This window comes from Dromaius novaehollandiae, chromosome 11 (assembly GCF_036370855.1).
Source record: "Dromaius novaehollandiae isolate bDroNov1 chromosome 11, bDroNov1.hap1, whole genome shotgun sequence".
Lineage (NCBI taxonomy): Eukaryota > Metazoa > Chordata > Aves > Casuariiformes > Dromaiidae > Dromaius > Dromaius novaehollandiae.
The window spans coordinates 9,920,427-9,937,668 of NC_088108.1; the positions used below are offsets into that span (position 1 = coordinate 9,920,427).

General features: G+C 45.1%; 1 long non-coding RNA gene across 1 annotated transcript; it reads left to right on the forward strand.

The window, feature by feature from the left end:
* Nucleotides 1-5,392: 5,392 nt before the first annotated feature.
* LOC135329501 (uncharacterized) lies at nucleotides 5,393-16,820 on the forward strand. The gene is made up of 3 exons (XR_010390936.1): nucleotides 5,393-6,197; nucleotides 6,993-7,062; nucleotides 15,996-16,820. It is a non-coding gene; the product is annotated as an uncharacterized LOC135329501 (long non-coding RNA).
* Nucleotides 16,821-17,242: the final 422 nt, after the last annotated feature.

The window sequence follows — 17,242 nt, forward strand, 5'->3', positions numbered from 1 at the left end:
CCCGTGTTCACTCTCGGTCAGGTGTGTTTCCCCTATGGTTTTAAGTGACTGTACGATTAATTTGCTTTTATTAACAGATAACCAGGATGTGTGTGCTGTAGGCAATGGTAGTACTTTGTGTATTGCCTCTGCCTTTTGTGAGTGACTGGCCCGTAGAATGGCTGAAAAATCTTCTGTCTGAATTACATCCCCAGTGCTTCTGCTAGCTGCAGAAGTTCTGTGAATTTGGATCCCAGGACATTTCTTCAGTTGTGGTGTTTGCTTCTGAGCTGTTTATTGTTAAAGCATTCTGAATCGCTGGTAAAGATACCAAGGTACCTTGTTTTGTGCTTCAAAAATGCTAGCTTTTAGTTTAAGAAATGAACACCTGGTGCTTATCATAAATTACAGATAAACTTAGCATCTTTGAATGATATATTTTTCAGTATATGCCTGCCTTCAGTAATGGAGGGACGTGATTCAGTTACGGTGGGTAGTAGAAAAGTTTTCCTGGTGTATCATAGGAGTAGCTGGGCATGGTCTGGGAGCAGTACAGTGCAGAGGTCCTAGGGTAGTCCTGCAGGAGTCCAGGTTGAGTCAGCAAGATTTATTAGCTATGTTCAGCGCTCTCCCTTGAAGAGCAACTCAGTGTGTGTGAGTGTGTAGGGGGGGCGTCTGTGCTACACTCCTTGACCAGATGGACAGACTCTCCTGCCCTTTTTTCTCCCCTGCCTGCTCCTTATTATCTGCTTCCTAGAACCCTCTGGGTGTTTTTACCTAACACTGTCCCCGATACTTCAGCAACTTAGAGCACTTCCTGTCTTTTCCTTATTAACAAAGTACATTGTAATTTTAGCAGCTTTTGGCTTCACGTACTGAAGGCCATACTTGAGCTACAAGGTTTGGGCATACATTTGCAGTGTAAAGAGCAGTGGTTCTGTGCATACTATGGACCAAATAACACAGTTTTTTTGGTTCTAGGAAACAAGATTTTTGAGCTATCTAGTTTCTTCTGGCCCCAAGAAACTTCACTGGAACCTTATTGAGGAATCTGTTGCTTGTTGAACACCCTGAGATGTCCCTCTTTCCCAGGTCATAGTCACACACAAATCTTTGCCCAAAGAGAAGCCCCTGAATCTTGGAGAGCAGGCCTGGGAACTCCGACGAGATCTCCTGGAGCCAAAAGCGACCAAGTTTTATTACTTCTGTATTCCAGACAAAGTGAATCCAAGAACACCCTGAACAGCAGATAAAGAACCATTATCTTCTCTCTACATATTCAGCACTGGCCATCTGATGCAGGCTGATTTTCTGAAAAAGTCTTTTTCTGCATTTCCTGCTAAACATTGCTGAGGGCAGTTGCTTTTCTTCCTACAGGTGTGTTTTGCTGGAGCACTGGCATTTTCTCTTTTAAAACTGAGATAAAAATAGATTTTTATCAAAAAATATCTGGATGAGAAGGTCAGTCCTACTTTAAGTTTTTGTTGATCACTCTGAGATGCTTCATCCTATTGGTTGGCCATTTCCTACTTTCTCTTCCTGTTTTATGATTCATGTTTGTCTCCTGAAAATTTGTTGAATCATGTTTCTCCCCTGAAAATTCTCAAGAATGAATGTATTATAGATGTTATTTCTGGGTACAGTGTAGTCCTTCTTTTCTGTTGTCATCTGGACCTCTTAGATGTCCTCTGTCAAGTCACATTATTCTTCTGGCTGGACTTCTGACTTAGTATTTTGCAGTTGTATTGTCTCTTGTCATGAGCCAGAGACCCCTTTTGGTAGTTGCTGTCCAATGCCATTGAAAAATGATCTCTGCCCCTAAAGAGCGTAATCTAAATGAGATTTTCATCATTTCATGTTTAACCAACCTTGCTGCTGCTTTCTTGGTTTTCTGTGGCTCCCATTCAAAGTAAAATGTGACAGATGAATCACAAAGCTCACCTTTTCCACAAAGTGTTTTACAGATGAAAGGAAGCATATGTTTATATTTGGGGTGATAGTAGAGTTGCAACTATATAAGGGAGGACTGTGATAGCCATTGTGCTTGAAACATTTTTTTGGTTTGTTTTAAGGGCACGTTGATTATATGTGTCAGCACTTTTTTATAGCACTTTAAATACATATATTTTAAATGAAGATTAATATTAAAGTGTAAAAAGCAAAGCCTGTCCGTAATCACATAGCAAGAAAATTACGAGATAAAATACGTGACAGGTTAACAGGAAAAAATATTTAAGAAAGTCCAAGGGGGTAGTTTCCCAGCTTGGAATGGATCTTTATTGGTTTGAAGAAAGATGTTGACTACAGGCTTGAATGCAGAACTGGCATAAAGCAGAAGCAGCTGTGATGAGAGTTCTGAGTCAACTTTGGCTGATCTTCTAAGAGCCAGATCCTGCAAGGTGCTGAGCATCTTTAATACCCATTGACCTTTCCAGATTTTCATATTCTTATTAACAGAATTGGCATTCACTGTACTTCTGTTTTATACAGCTTTCTGAAGAGCTAGGTGAACTCAAAGATCAGCACCTCTCTTTCTTTTTATGGATTAAGATCTATGATGATCTTAAGATTGTGTGTGGCAATCATACAAATACTGGGGAGCTGCAAGACTGAGCATTGTGGGAGAGATTCCTATGTGGCATAGGTAGATTTTCTGAAGCAAGTGGATGCTTATTATACCAGCTGTGCTTGAGTGCAGTAACTCTTCTGTAATACAATCACAGTATGTTGGTTTCCCATCTCAGTTAATAACTTCTGAAAATAATGCAACTGCCTTTTGCTGATTAGGCACACCTGACTGCTTGGAAAAAAAAATGTGTGCACAGTACATGACAAATCTGCTTCCCTTTCTATGCTGCATATTCAAGAGCACAATAAAGTATTGGTTGCAAAAAAAAAGAAATAGCATGTTGCAGCTAACTCTGGAGAAGCCATCATATTTGGCTGGTGGACAGTGCTGGCACTGTGCTCTTTCTCACCGATGGGCCTGGAGCCAATGCCCGTCAGTTTTGTCCGCATCCAAATCTGTTTGCGGTCTGAATTCCAGGTCTGTTCTCCTCTCGCTCTGCAGGCCTTTTATTTGAGGCAGGCAAATAAAGAGACTGTCTCATTCTTCCCTTTGTGCATTTGATTCTTGAAGGGATTGTTCATACAGGACAGACAAGTATAAAAGGTTCCTGTTGGAGTTACACGATAAAATATTGTGAGAGACCTTGAACAACCTAAACATACTGCACTAAGTGTTCTGTCAGAACTGGGGAGATGGACTATTTCTCAAACCCTCTAGGTGAAAAGTGAAGAGCCCTTTGCTGCATGGGTAGTTCTGCAGTGTTACTGCAATATTGCACTATTTACTGACTCTGCTGAAGGCACCCCTGCTGGAGCCACAGGGTTATAAGAGGTTCTCATCTTTTTCTGGAAGTTAAAGAATGTATGTTTTGACTTCTAAAAGTTCCTAGACTTTTGCCTTTTATAGAGAAGAGCTTAAAAACCTGATAGAGCTTAGGGGTTTCCAAGGATAAATAAAAACAATTCACTATTGATTTATTCTTTCTTGGCATTCTTAAGACAGGGTACCAGATAACAGATAGCTGTGATAGGAGACTGACACCCCTCAGGGGAGAGTAGAAAGGGACTCTTAAACAGAGACACAGACTGGCTTGTTAATCTACTAGGTTGCACATTGCTAAAGAGAAAATAATTCTCTTTTTCTAAATGACTTTGTATAGGGGCTAACTGGACAGAATATTGGACTAGACTCAGAAGACTTTCTCATTCCTGGTTCCTCTGCTAGCCTGCTGGGACAAATTACAGCATCTCTGTGCCCAATTTACTCATCTATAAAATGGGAATAGTGATCCTATCTTTGCTGACATTGGGCTCTGCTGATAAAATGATCCCTTGTGAAGCTGAGTATGGTTAAAATACTGCACATCTGATGATTACCCACTTATGATTGTAAATTGAGCACTGAAAAATCTATTTCTGTTTTGATGATTGTTTCATACACAAATTAATCATAGTAATCACTTTAAAATGTGTCTTTTACCAGATGTTATTCTTCAAGATTATCTGAGGTCCTCCATGATTTCTTTATGTGGATTTGTAGATACCCAGTTCTTCCCAAACACTGCAAGTACTATGACTAGTTCCACTCACTTAAGCGTTTACAGACAGGGATCAAAGATACTGAACTTCGAGTGTGAACTGGCCAGTAATGTGCTAGGGAGTCACAAACTCTGTGTTAGCCTTCCCTCAGTCTCCCACAGGTGAAGCAGCTGATTGCTTCTCCATCTTGTTTCTTTATAATGATATTTGCTGCTGCCATCAGTTGACATGGGGACCTAAGGCATGGAGAGATGAAATGATGTAGGAAAGGTTGTAGGGTGGTCTGTGTACATAAAATGCACATGCTCTGCCTTATTGATTGGACTACCAGACTGTTCCTTAGTTGATACCTCCTTTAATACACTTTAAAAAAATGTATAGGAGTTGTAACTGTGGACATACCTAGTTTGCGTGCATGTTTTCTCATGACAAAACTGTAAGTGAAACAGCTTACCAATAGTTAAAGGTTGTAGTAGTATGTTCTTTTCTTAGTAAATATTTGTGTGCTTACAGCTATTGATTAATAGCTGACAAGTTTACTGCAAAACAGATCCATCTGTAGCAATTGTGGATTGCATCTCTGACTCATTCTTCTCTTTTTAAGTGTTCATAACGAAAAGGTTTGGAGAACCCCCGCATGTTGAAATAGGGTTATTTTGGAACTCCCTCTGCTGGATTTGTTGGGGTATTGAGTCTGACTCCGCTCTGCGTCTGTGACCGCATGCCTTTCTGACTGCAGCGCTTTTACTCCTGATTCATACTAGGGCAGGTCTGAAGGGAATTAGGCCTGGACTGTGTTCCTTTGATAATATGTTACTCTGAACAACAGCGTATTTGGTAACAGCAAGCACTTGCCTGGAGTTTGCCACTGTCAGTGCTTGTGACAGCTGCTGTTAATACCGCAGGGAAATAAATGTGATCTACAGCCAAGCTGACCTCTCAGGACTCCACAGAGATGCTAGAAAGCAAAGGAAATTTGTCTGCAGTTTAAATTGTGAAGAGTCTGTGATTTGGTTCCGCAGATTAAAAGCATGGAATGGATATTGGCATTTATCACTCACTTAGCTTCTTTATTTTATGAACCAGTTCTTAACAACAGAGGCTATATAAAATTACTCTGTAATTACCTCTGCAAAACTGGAATGGAGTGACAGGACAAATGCAGCCTGGACCTGAGCAGAGAGTTGCATAACTACAGCCAGGTAACTTTATCCAAGAGGAAGGTGAGTGTGCGGCAGAGGGCTCGGTTCTCTTCACCTGCTCCCAGCAAATCTGCATCTGGATATATACAGTGATGTTTAAGTATTTTCAACTTTCTGTGCTTTATACTAATAGTGAAAGTGATATAGTTAAAACCTCTGTAGATTGGAATCAATGGGCCTACGTACCGGCATGACTGCTTTGCTAGAATGGACTTTTACTTATTGCTGTGTATCAGTGGCATCACATTGTTTCAGCTGCACCTTCTAACTGCCTGGATCTAAGATTTATTTCTCTTCCTTTTATCTTTTCTGTTTCATAACTTTAGCATTTAAAAATAGCGTCTATGATTAGAGATGTATAAGAAAGAGAGAAGGAATAACTGAGGAGCCCTTCTATACGAAGGGCTTGTCTCTTTGTGGTAAAGCTTATCCTGCAGAAAATGATGTTGAGGGGAATTTTTCTAGGAAGCTAGTTTCAGATGTGTGTATTTGCCGAGAGAGTCACAGTACGCTGTAGTTAAAAGCAGTACATGCAGTTACAAGTGTCTAGTTTTCCTCCTTCCCCCATCCTCTACATGCGTACTCGATATAGTCGGAAATGCTTATCAATCTCTTGCAGACATCCCACTAGCTCTGCTGTGATGAATCTGCAGGTTTCTTTCCATCAGGATAGTCTCTGAAGTGCAACCTGAAGAGAACAGTTGGATTTTACCAGCCTGTGGCATCACTCTGTCTTTCTGCTCTTCAGATGAGCTCTGCAGCATCCACGGACTGTGAGAAGAGTTCTGCACAGTGCGGACTTGAGGCGACATGTTTCTCAAGAAAAGAAGCGGCCCTTATGACTGTCTGAGGACCTGTGTGCTGTACAAATGAGAGCGTAATAAGCTGTGAGCCCGGACTTGGCCATCGGTAATGACAACATCGAGCTGTGTTCTCCAGTACCTGCTTTCTGGGACGGAGAATTTAAGGAAGGCGAACTCTGTGCTCCCTCTTGTGGTAGATGCAGGAATGTAGAAAAGAAGATGGGGAATAAAACGGCCTGTAACGCTAGGGAAGTTGAGCATATACATTTTCCTTTGCATCTTGTCGCAGAGTGAGGTGAGAGTTTTGACGTTAGCGCCAATGTCATGAAAGTAAAATCATTTCTGAGATCAGAACACAGCCCTGCACCAAATAGCTTTTTTAAAGCAAGGCTAAATGGGATCACCTTATAGCTTTAAAACAACTGGAGAATGCAAAACTATGACATACAGTTCCATATATGCTCTGTTCATCAGGTTTCAAATATGCAGGAAAAAGAATGGCTTGGGGTTATACGGCTAATACTGGCTAAAGTGTCCACAGGTTTTTTTTCCACTTAGTATATTTTTGCCATTCTTGAGTCTTCCCCAAGTTTGTAATCTGCTAGTGGAAAATACATTCATTTTATGCGTTATTAGCTTTCTTGATCTTAAAGTATGCATGACATTTATTTTAGATAGAAGTCTGAAGATCTATCCTGTAGATGGAAATTACTTGAATTATTATCCTAGAAATGGGAAAAGGGATAGCAGCAAAGGACAAGACCCCAGATTAGTGCAGATTACTGTATGCTGTGTAAAGATGCAGTGTTTGCCTGGATGTTGTAATACCATTTTTGCTAATGCTCTTTTCTTGGAAATCTTTCTTCCCTTAGAGAAGAATCAATTTTTCTTGTCTTTACAGTGGAGCAATATGCAATGTCATCGGGGGGACCAAGAGTGTGGTTTGAAGGGGACCTCACTGGGAGTGCATGGTAAGTCTCATCTCTTTGCAATAATCCGCAGGGTTACTCTGTGCATACATGTCCAGAGCCTCCAGCACCCCAAGATATTCTGCAGTAATGTGCTGATACAAAGCCTTATCCTGCAGATACAGCAAGTCAGGGACTGCAGACAGGTGAGAAGTTCTGTGGTGGCTACAATTGATGAACTGTTATCTGTGTAGCTCATTTGTATATAACCTAGCTCAATAGAATTATTGGCTTTTTGACCCAATGACAAGTGTTAAACCTTGTGCGAGTGTTAAACCTATCACTGCCTAAGTTTTTCACCCAGTTAAAAACTCAACAGTGCTGGTTGGTATTGGCTAAATATATCATGATTTTGAGAAGATGGTTGAAGATGTTAACATTATTGCAATGCTCTGATTTTTATGCATTTCTCTTGACAGTTCCAATCAAAACAGCTTTGCTTTCCAATCAAAACAGCTTGGCTTTTGCAAACCACCCTTTGTTGTGGTTTAGAGAATTTGTTTCCTGCAGAATGGCTAGGTAAACTTCTATTGTTTTACAGCTGTCATAGAAAAAATACAAGGAAATCAGTAGTTGCTTTGTCTGGTTAAGGAGCTGAGCTTTAGGCCTAAAGTGCTGTAAGCAATGGAAACAGTGAGTGAGCCTCCAGGACTTGTATTTTCAGGGAATACAAGCTGTTGTAAATGTGGAACATCCTAGACTGAAATCTCTTCATGTTAAGTGTCAGTCAAACATGTTATCCAGGGTGCACTTAAGTGGATAGATGTCTCCTCTTATACTTTCCAAGCATGCTGTCATGTTGCTGGGGGTCTGCAGAGATACAGAGGTAAATATTTCAGTGGCATAAAGTCTTGCTTAATGATGGGACATACCTCGAAGCATATATTTGATCTGCTACAGTACTGATTTCTCGAGCAGCCCGCTTAAGGCCTCTCATTGCATGAACAATAGAGGATGGGTGCTTAGGCTGAGGAAGTGTACTGCACACGAAAGTGTTGCATGAAATATCTCATAGAGAATTGGAGCAGCAAAATACACTGAAAAATGTTCCACTAAAAACAAGAACAAAAGCCACTGAACCAAAACAAAACTAAACAGGAGTCTATGGAAAACCTGTCTCCTAGGTGTTGGAGGTATGAGCTTCCTGTTGGCCTTTGTGGTAGAGATGTTCCAGTGATGGTCTGCGTTTCAACATGCTAACTGGAAGTTGAAGCCTGTGGGACAAATACCGTTCTTTCTCTTCATCCTTAAACAGCCTTCAGTGCTGCTAGCTCCAGACTTATACATCAGGTGATAAGTGCCAGTTACAAGACTGGCCTGTAAAACCCTGAGATTACAATAAATAACTGGTATCATGAGCTCCTTTTTATTTGCTTTCTGTCTTGGAGCTGTTCATTATTCATATACATTCACTGTTCTCAGTAACTGCAAGAGATACGTTTTCTTTTTCTCTTTGAAATGAAAACTGTTGTTCTGACATAATCACATGACTCCAGCAACTGGGTCTTTAAAACAGACCCATGAAATAGTGCAGCACTTGTGGCAAGTTATAGGAGGGCTGACAGTGCTTTAAGAAATGACTGTTTCTTGGCTCTTGCTGCCCGTTTCCTTGTGAACCCTTATGTGCTGTTCACTGCTTTGCTTCCTAGTACAGACAATAACATGATTGTTGTCCCCAGAGTATCCCTATAAAAGGGCAGTATGTAGCAATTACAGTGAAATGAAGCGGAGATTTATTTTTACATTAACCTGGAACATAAATATCTTTCATGTTGTTAGACTCTTTCACAGCCTTCGTTAATGGACTAAACTTACTAGTTTGTCTCTTTATCATGTTGATAGACCTGTTAAATGAAACCCGGAGAGATCAGACAATTTAGTCCAGTGGCTAGTGGCAGCTTTTCACAGCAGTGATTTCTAGCTGGGCTGTACGTGCCAAATGTCCAGGCAGCTTATGCTTATCAGCATCCATTATACTTTTTGTTGACTTGAACCATTAATAACCTGTCAGATTAGGTAATTAGGCTGTCTCTAGTAGCCAGGGGAAATTGTTTTTCCCTAACTGATGGTATGGGTTGTGCAGTTGTGCAGATAAGCACTTGGTCAAACGGCGCTCTGGGTGATTTTTAGCTGGTCTTGCTGATGAATGCAGAAGTAGTGCTGAGACATGAGGTGCAGATAACAACATAGAGACAGTCACCAAGAAAAATAACCTGCCCCTTTCAGGTGCCCTCTCCAAATATGACATTAACGATAGTTCTAATTCTGAAAATATGCTGCATTTGGGAGCAGCCCAGTTAATTTCAGTGCTGTGAATTTTTATAAACGTTACTCCTCTCTCCTGAATTAAAACTGATCCCAGACTTGGGAAAATTAAGGGGATTCTTCCTAGGAGGTGTCATTTTACTTGTGCAAGCAGGAGCTGACTGCTACTAGTACCCACTGCACTTTGGCACTGGTGGAGTCTGTTGCACCCAGGAGTTGCTTCAGCAATTTGTAGATGCATGGAAAGGTCTGTTTATTCCCTTGAAGAAGCTGGGATCCCAGTTCTTAGGTGAATGACATTTACCTATTTCTAGGAGCCATCAATCTTCAATGTGAAAAGGCTGAGGGTTGTGGCACTCTGTCCATCAAGCAGATGTGTTGCTTCGGTTATGTGAAGACTTTCTGCAGTAATAGACAAGAAGATGAATTTTCTTCAAAGCTATTGGGTTTCTTATGATTAAGGGTGTAAGTCCTCAAAGCTTGTATTATTTATTTGAGCCAACAGATAAGATAGGTGCAAGAACTGCAGAAGGTACTTTGTCCAGCAGAATTGATAAGGGGAAAGAATTCCTGCACAGAAAGGCATTTTAGAGAGAAACCCTCACTGTCCCTCATCAAAAGCATACCCACATCTCCATTGGAATGATGTTTTGGAGGGAAGCAAGCCAGCACACAATAGTGATTCCCCAAATCTGATTGTACTGCTGCTGACAGACTCCCACAAAGGATAGTGAGATGTAGCAGCAAGATGCACTCAGCTGTCCAGTCCTATCAGCTTGCAGTGACACAGAGATGCAGCACACTGAGAGTGTGCTTGGATGCAGGGGAGATCCCAGAGGTGGATGGATGGAGTAGCAGAGGGCTGGAAAAAGTTCTGCACATACAGATGTTACAGTGAATGTCTTGAGAGAGAAAACTTGGTTCTCACTGAAACTCACCTGCTCATCTTGCACCCCAGATGAGTGGGGTCACAGATAGGCCTATGGGTAAATTGCCAGTGCAAACACCTCAGATGAACTGCTAGTCAGCCTGCCTCTCCGGTGTCATTGTGTCCTGGGTCCAAACATTTGTTATGCAGACATGTTAGCTGGGGTTCTGACATCCTTTGCTGGCTGGGTTACTACTGAGATTTACTTGGCATAAACCCAACCACCCCAAAATCAAAGTACTTCCTGACAGGCCAGCATAGTCCAAGACATAAAGGAGAAGGAAAGCTCCTTCCTGCTGTACAGAGTCCCTGAAAATGGGGTGTTTCTCACCAGTCCGTTGTCCTAGTCCTCTGATGTCTCCTTTGGGAGATCCACATGGCATGAGCCAGCCCAGGAGTAGGGCTGGCACTCGCCTTGCAGATGTGGTGTGCCGACCTCAAGGGAATCCAGACACTTCCTACTCAGTTGACTGTACTTGCCCCTCTGCCCAGGGAATCACCTGCTTTTGCAGTTCTATGCTTCCCCTGATGGGATGACAAAAATCTCGCTTAAAAATGTTAGTGAAGAAATTTGGCTGAACCTCTCTCTGATGAAAACAGAAGATGGCTTTAAACTCTCTCCTTTCAATTTACTATCTGAACTTCTTTGTTCGTGGGCTCCAATGCAGCATTAAGTATTTAACTTACTGTGGGTTCAAGGACTGGAGTCAGTTGTTCTCTGGACAGTGATCTGTTAAAAGCCAGCCTTATGCATCAATTTGAGGTCGGTTAAGCCACTTCTTGCTTTATGGAGGTGGTTGGAGTGAGTCCATTGAACTTTTTGTTTAAAGCAAGATTGAAATCACCCTGAAGTTCAGCAGTTGGAGTTAGACTTAACAGTTTTATCTTTTATTTTGTTTAAATTGAATTTTCAGTGTGGCTTTTCATTAAAATAGCTACAGACTTTGTGCTACCCCAGTTCAAACCCAGCATGCATCCCAGCTTCCTTTGCATCCCTTCCTGTGCACTGTGTGTGTTGTGGTAGTGTCAGTCCCTCTTCCTCCTTAGCTAAACAAGTGCAACTGCACTGTTGCAAAGCTCCTTCTGCCCCCAGGGTCTGACAACCTACTAGCACTGTCCCATGGGGTAAGTGTGACATGACGTCTCCCCGTTCAGGTCAGAGCTGTGTGTGGCTCTAAGCAAGTTTCCTCCCTTCCCCTTCCCTCCCTCCCAAGCAAGGTTTCTCCCTTCCCTGGTTCCCCAGCCCCATTCCCTCTCCCACCTTGCCAGTGCTTGACACCTCTTCGCTGGCCACCGTGCTTGGGCAGCTGGCCACAGCTGCCTGAAGTCTTTTATTCCTCTCTTGGCCCTTGCCCGGCTCCTGTTCTGCCCGATCTGATGTTATGCTCTGATTCTCCCGGGCTTGCCAGGGCACCTACGTCCTGGCTTGGTGAACGCGACTGGGTTTCTCTAGGGCAGGATTCCTGTTTGAGGGAAGGCCTAAGTGGTTTACTAGCAACGCGGCTCTCATCAGCGCTTTTCCTGAGTGTCAGCGCCGGAACCGCCGCGGCCGGGCTGGCCGGGCCGGGTCGCGCCGGCCGCCGGGTGTCGCCCGCGGGCCGCGCTCCGCCGCTCCGCGCTGCCGGCCCGGGCTCGGCAGCGGTGGAACCTTGCGCGCCGCCCTGGGGCCTCCTGGGGCGCTCCTGCCCTGGGTCCTGTCAGCTGCAGGTCCCCGGGAGCTGCCTTCTCCTGGGGCGCTCCTGCCCTGGGTCCTGTCACCTGCAGGTCCCCGGGAGCTGCCTTCTCCTGGGGCGCTCCTGCCCTGGGTCCTGTCAGCTGCAGGTCCCCGGGAGCTGCCTTCTCCTGGGGCGCTCCTGCCCTGGGTCCTGTCAGCTGCAGGTCCCCGGGAGCTGCCTTCTCCTGGGGCGCTCCTGCCCTGGGTCCTGTCACCTGCGGGTCCCCGGGAGCTGCCTTCTCCTGGGGCGCTCCTGCCCTGGGTCCTGTCACCTGCAGGTCCCCGGGAGCTGCCTTCTCCTGGGGCGCTCCTGCCCTGGGTCCTGTCACCTGCAGGTCCCCGGGAGCTGCCTTCTCCTGGGGCGCTCCTGCCCTGGGTCCTGTCACCTGCAGGTCCCCGGGAGCTGCCTTCTCCTGGGGCGCTCCTGCCCTGGGTCCTGTCACCTGCAGGTCCCCGGGAGCTGCCTTCTCCTGGGGCGCTCCTGCCCTGGGTCCTGTCAGCTGCAGGTCCCCGGGAGCTGCCTTCTCCTGGGGCGCTCCTGCCCTGGGTCCTGTCACCTGCAGGTCCCCGGGAGCTGCCTTCTCCTGGGGCGCTCCTGCCCTGGGTCCTGTCACCTGCAGGTCCCCGGGAGCTGCCTTCTCCTGGGGCGCTCCTGCCCTGGGTCCTGTCACCTGCAGGTCCCCGGGAGCTGCCTTCTCCTGGGGCGCTCCTGCCCTGGGTCCTGTCACCTGCAGGTCCCCGGGAGCTGCCTTCTCCTGGGGCGCTCCTGCCCTGGGTCCTGTCACCTGCAGGTCCCCGGGAGCTGCCTTCTCCTGGGGCGCTCCTGCCCTGGGTCCTGTCACCTGCAGGTCCCCGGGAGCTGCCTTCTCCTGGGGCGCTCCTGCCCTGGGTCCTGTCACCTGCAGGTCCCCGGGAGCTGCCTTCTCCTGGGGCGCTCCTGCCCTGGGTCCTGTCACCTGCAGGTCCCCGGGAGCTGCCTTCTAGTTTTAGAGCCCGTGTCTCTCCAAAGCTTTTGGTGCTCCACATATAAATTTGTATTTTAGCAGCTTTAAAGAAATCATCAGTTAAGCAGACAGATACCTGCCGCAATGCCACCTGCTCTTTGTGATTGCAGGAGCCTCAGTCATTTCCAAAAACTTTGTTCTGCGGCATCTCAGGAAAGCTGCTGAAATTAGCTTGTTTCAGACATAAAGTACTGGTAGTAACCGAGAAAAAACAAGAAGAAACAGAGGACAAGAAGAGAACTTCTCTTTCTTTCCCTAGCTAAGCAACTTGTTACCAAGTCTGTCATCTGAATGAACGACATGTTATGTGTGGTCTCTATAGAAAGGCCAAGTAAGAAGAAAGCAAAAATAACCGGCCTAGTAGATGCAGGTATAAATCCTGCGTAAAATTTAACAGGAGCATATGAATAGCTCTTATAGAGGTAACGTCTCTGACCGAGAGTGAATCTGTTGTGCATGCAGCCAAACAGACACAGAGGATGGGAAATCACTTCTGAATCCCAGAAGCATCTGGTTGCAGATAGCACAGGGGATTTTGCTTGTGTATCAAATCCATTTTTCAAAAATGCCTGTGTGTTTTGAGACGCTGTCTTATTTTCAAAGGTGTCTGAGCAGTCAAGGTCTCAGTATGCTTTTGACTTGCAACAGGAATTCAGGCTGCTGGAGTCAAGGTGTGCAGAGTGGTATGAGATGATACATTGAGCCACCGCTTGCCCTTCTGCAGAGATTGAATCACCTGTAGCAGAGCAGGCAATGGTTCAGTTCCTGAGTCCTCACAGTTCACAGCTCTGTATTGTAACATAAATCAACACTGGCTTCAGCCTGTGAACAAGCTACAGTGGGAGCTGCGGTGGCCAAGGGCTCCGGTTCACACTCTGTGCTAGACCTGGCTGCAGCAGCTGCAGTTGTAACCTCTCCTGCTGGTTTATACCTGACCTCTTCAGCCGCTGAGGCTGAGCCCGACAGTGCTTGTGAATCAGAGCCCTAAATCTGTACCAGAAAGAAACCTGAGGTTTTGACCTGGAGCCTCCTCACTGACAGAACAAAATGGGAATCTCTTTACTCCTTGTTTACTCCACTGAGCTACTGCCTAGATCCCATGGAGAGAAGCTTCTCCTAAAGATCTGTGTAGCTGAACTTGCCTGTAGAAGGTATCTTTTTCTCTCCTTCCTGTAGGCATATCAGCAGGGATCCTTAGAGAACAAGGTGGCAAAAGAGCCACTGTCCCCTGACAGTGTTAAATTAATGCAAATTAATGAACTAATTGCCTTGAACACCTAGGGGGCCTGCAGAAAGTTTGTCAGCCTCTGTTTTAGTTTGCAGAGTTGTTTTCCTTCTATAATCAGAAATTTGTGCACTTTAGCCTAAGGAACTCTGTTCAGAGAGCCCTTGGCTATGGCCAAGCTGCAGTGGGATGGGATCCAAAGCTGTGTCCTAATTCTGTTAGCTTGCAACTTGTTGCTGTTGGCATGGAGTTGGCTGTCTGCAAGGCAGCTGCAAAAGGCAATCTGGTGGCACACGTGCACTGCACACGTACGAAACAGCACTGTGGCGAGAGCTGCCTTTTATCTTGTCAGATACTGATTCTTGCAGGCTCCCTTGGGTGTAAGGCAGAGGTATTATCTTGCCTTTCAGGTGGGAAAGTCGAGGCCGAGAGCTGGAAGGAGTGACTTGGTGTCCAGGAATTAGGAATCGTCTGTTCCTTCCTGCCATGGTCCAGACCATTTGCTGTTGCAGGCCCTGGCTTATGTTTCCAGCACAACTTTAGGTAGTGTGATATACACACACTTCCTCTGTTTAACGGCAGTGAAGTAGATCTGACAGGCAAGAAGGAGTGGGAAGGACAAGAATAATGAAAACAGAGTAGTTTGGCACTCCAGCTGTGTTTCAGCACAAACTTGGGGAAGCCGACCTTGTACTAAGCAGGAAGTCGCTCTGTGGGACAGGATGCCCAACAATGTGGCCTTTCTCTGTGCAAGATTTCACTTTGAGCCCCTCTTTCATTGCTCTCTGTGGTTGGGCAGTGTTTTACAAACTAGTGCTTGTGTGATGGTGCCCTTGGTGGATCATCTAGTCCCCAGCTAAACATTCCTCATTTTGCTCTCTGAGCAATCTGACTGGGAGCTGCCGTTTTGAGCAGGCGCCCATTTCATCCCGGATTATGCAAGTGCTTATGAGCACACAGTGCTGCAGCCTGGAACCTCAGGAAGCTGACAGGTGGCTGTGATAAGTGATGGGGCCAAAAATAACAGTAAGATCTCTTTGCAGCCCGGCCACTGACAAAGCAGTCAAAACACACATGGAAGCATGTGTTCAGGTGAGGCGATGACATCTGCATGCTAGTAGAAATTAACCTTTAGCGGCCCAAAGGACCAAGGCAGGCAAAGTGATGGGCAGATTTAAATTGCTCAGTCAAAATCTGATGTTTATGATTGAGATGAATAAGGAGACTTTGCTGCTAGATTTCCATCAATGATGATGTCTTGAGGGAATGAAGGAAATGTCCTCTAAGTACAATGATGGCCAGAGAAGTGACTGTATGGGAAAAGAATCCATGTGCTAGCTGCAGGAAACAGGCTCCAGTTTATGGGGATTGCACCCCCCACATGATTCTTTGGCTTGCTAACGTAAGTGCACACCGCAGAACTCACACAGCTCTGGGAGAGACAGCTGGTTTGCATTTTCCGCGTTTTCTTTGTTACCCGTGGTTGTGAGGCTGGGCAAGCAGGCAAAATGGAACTATATTCTGTTTGATCCAGCAGCACTGCTTTCAAATCAGAACCAGGCACTTACCAAAAAGGAGCATGGAAGTGTTTAATATATGGCCCAAGAAGTTTCTACCAGGGAAAATCCCAGAGAGAGGTTCAAGAAACCAGTGAATTATCAGTATGTCATCTGATCTGGGAACTGGCATTCTGTCTGCTTGTGGGTGAAGCAGGGTCTTCCAGGGATGGTCATAGTCTCAGAGATGTATGCAAATCTCACTAGAGCTGTTTTGACTGTTTTTTCCTGTGCCCACTTCCAGTTTGTGTTGTCAGGAACTCTTCTCAATCTGCTGCTCAGCCAGGTCTCTTGGAGGACTTTAGAGAAGAGCTACAAAAATTCTAAGACTGAACCCAGAACCTGGTCATAGGTAATTCCTATGTTTTCAGCACAAAGAAGGTATGGTACAAAGATGGTCAGTCTTTCTTGTGCAGGTTTATTTTTCCTAGGGTTCATGCCTCAGTCTGATTGGAGGCAAGACAGGACATCGGTCATTCCCTTGGCATTGCCTTCCATTGCCTCATTCTGAAGATGAAGCTTGAGTGGACAACTTGGACCAGAATTTATTTGTCTCTCTACATGTTTTCAGGGAGTTGGTTTGCCCAAAAGCAACAGTTAGCAGGTTTGAAACAACAACAGGCCTGGGAGAAGAGGACAGAGACAAGAAGCACTGATGAGCAAATAGAATACCAATGGACCCTATTTCCTTCTGACTTTTTACCAAGAGTTGTGTGTTGTGGCAGGAAAAGCACCAAACTCTAATGCATGCTGCTACAAGCATCCTGCAGCATCCAGTATTGAGTGCCTGGGTGTAATGAAGCATTGATCAGCTCTCCTCTCCAGCACATTATGCCCTCGCATACTGCCATCCTGCAATTATTGATTGGTCTGGAGTCCTGCTGATCTTGTGCTGAGAGCTATTTCTGTGCACAAACATCCATTCAGAGTGTCTCCTCACTGTGTGGGAACAAGAGCCACTTCATTTGCCTGGACACTGTTTTTTGCATCCTCTGCAGCAGTGAGGGGCATGCCAAGTGCTGATGATCTTGCAGGCTACCTGGATGTGCTGGACACTGGGATGGCTCAGCGTCTCTCTGGAGTAAGGATTGAATTTCTCATTTCCAGAAACCTTCTAAAATCATGAAAGTTTCAGTGTTGCTGCATAATGCCCTACTGTTTCTTACATTTGCTTCATCCCTGAACCATCCTTTTGCATTGGAATGATTTACATTGTACATATTGCAGTTGAAATTTGGCCTCTCTACTTCCTTAGTCTGCCTTAGAGTAATCTTTTCCTACTTACAGCTGATAACTTCTTGATACATATTGCAGTCAACTTTACATTCCTCCAATATAACACAAATCTGAAATGCAACATGGATATACATATCTTTTGTTACTTTTGGTTTGGGGATTTTGGAACCTGTAGCTGCTGAAGACACACTTTGTTTCCTTTTTCCTATCCCTAGATGGATAGGTGCAGATTTTTCTATAGATTTTCCTGACCAG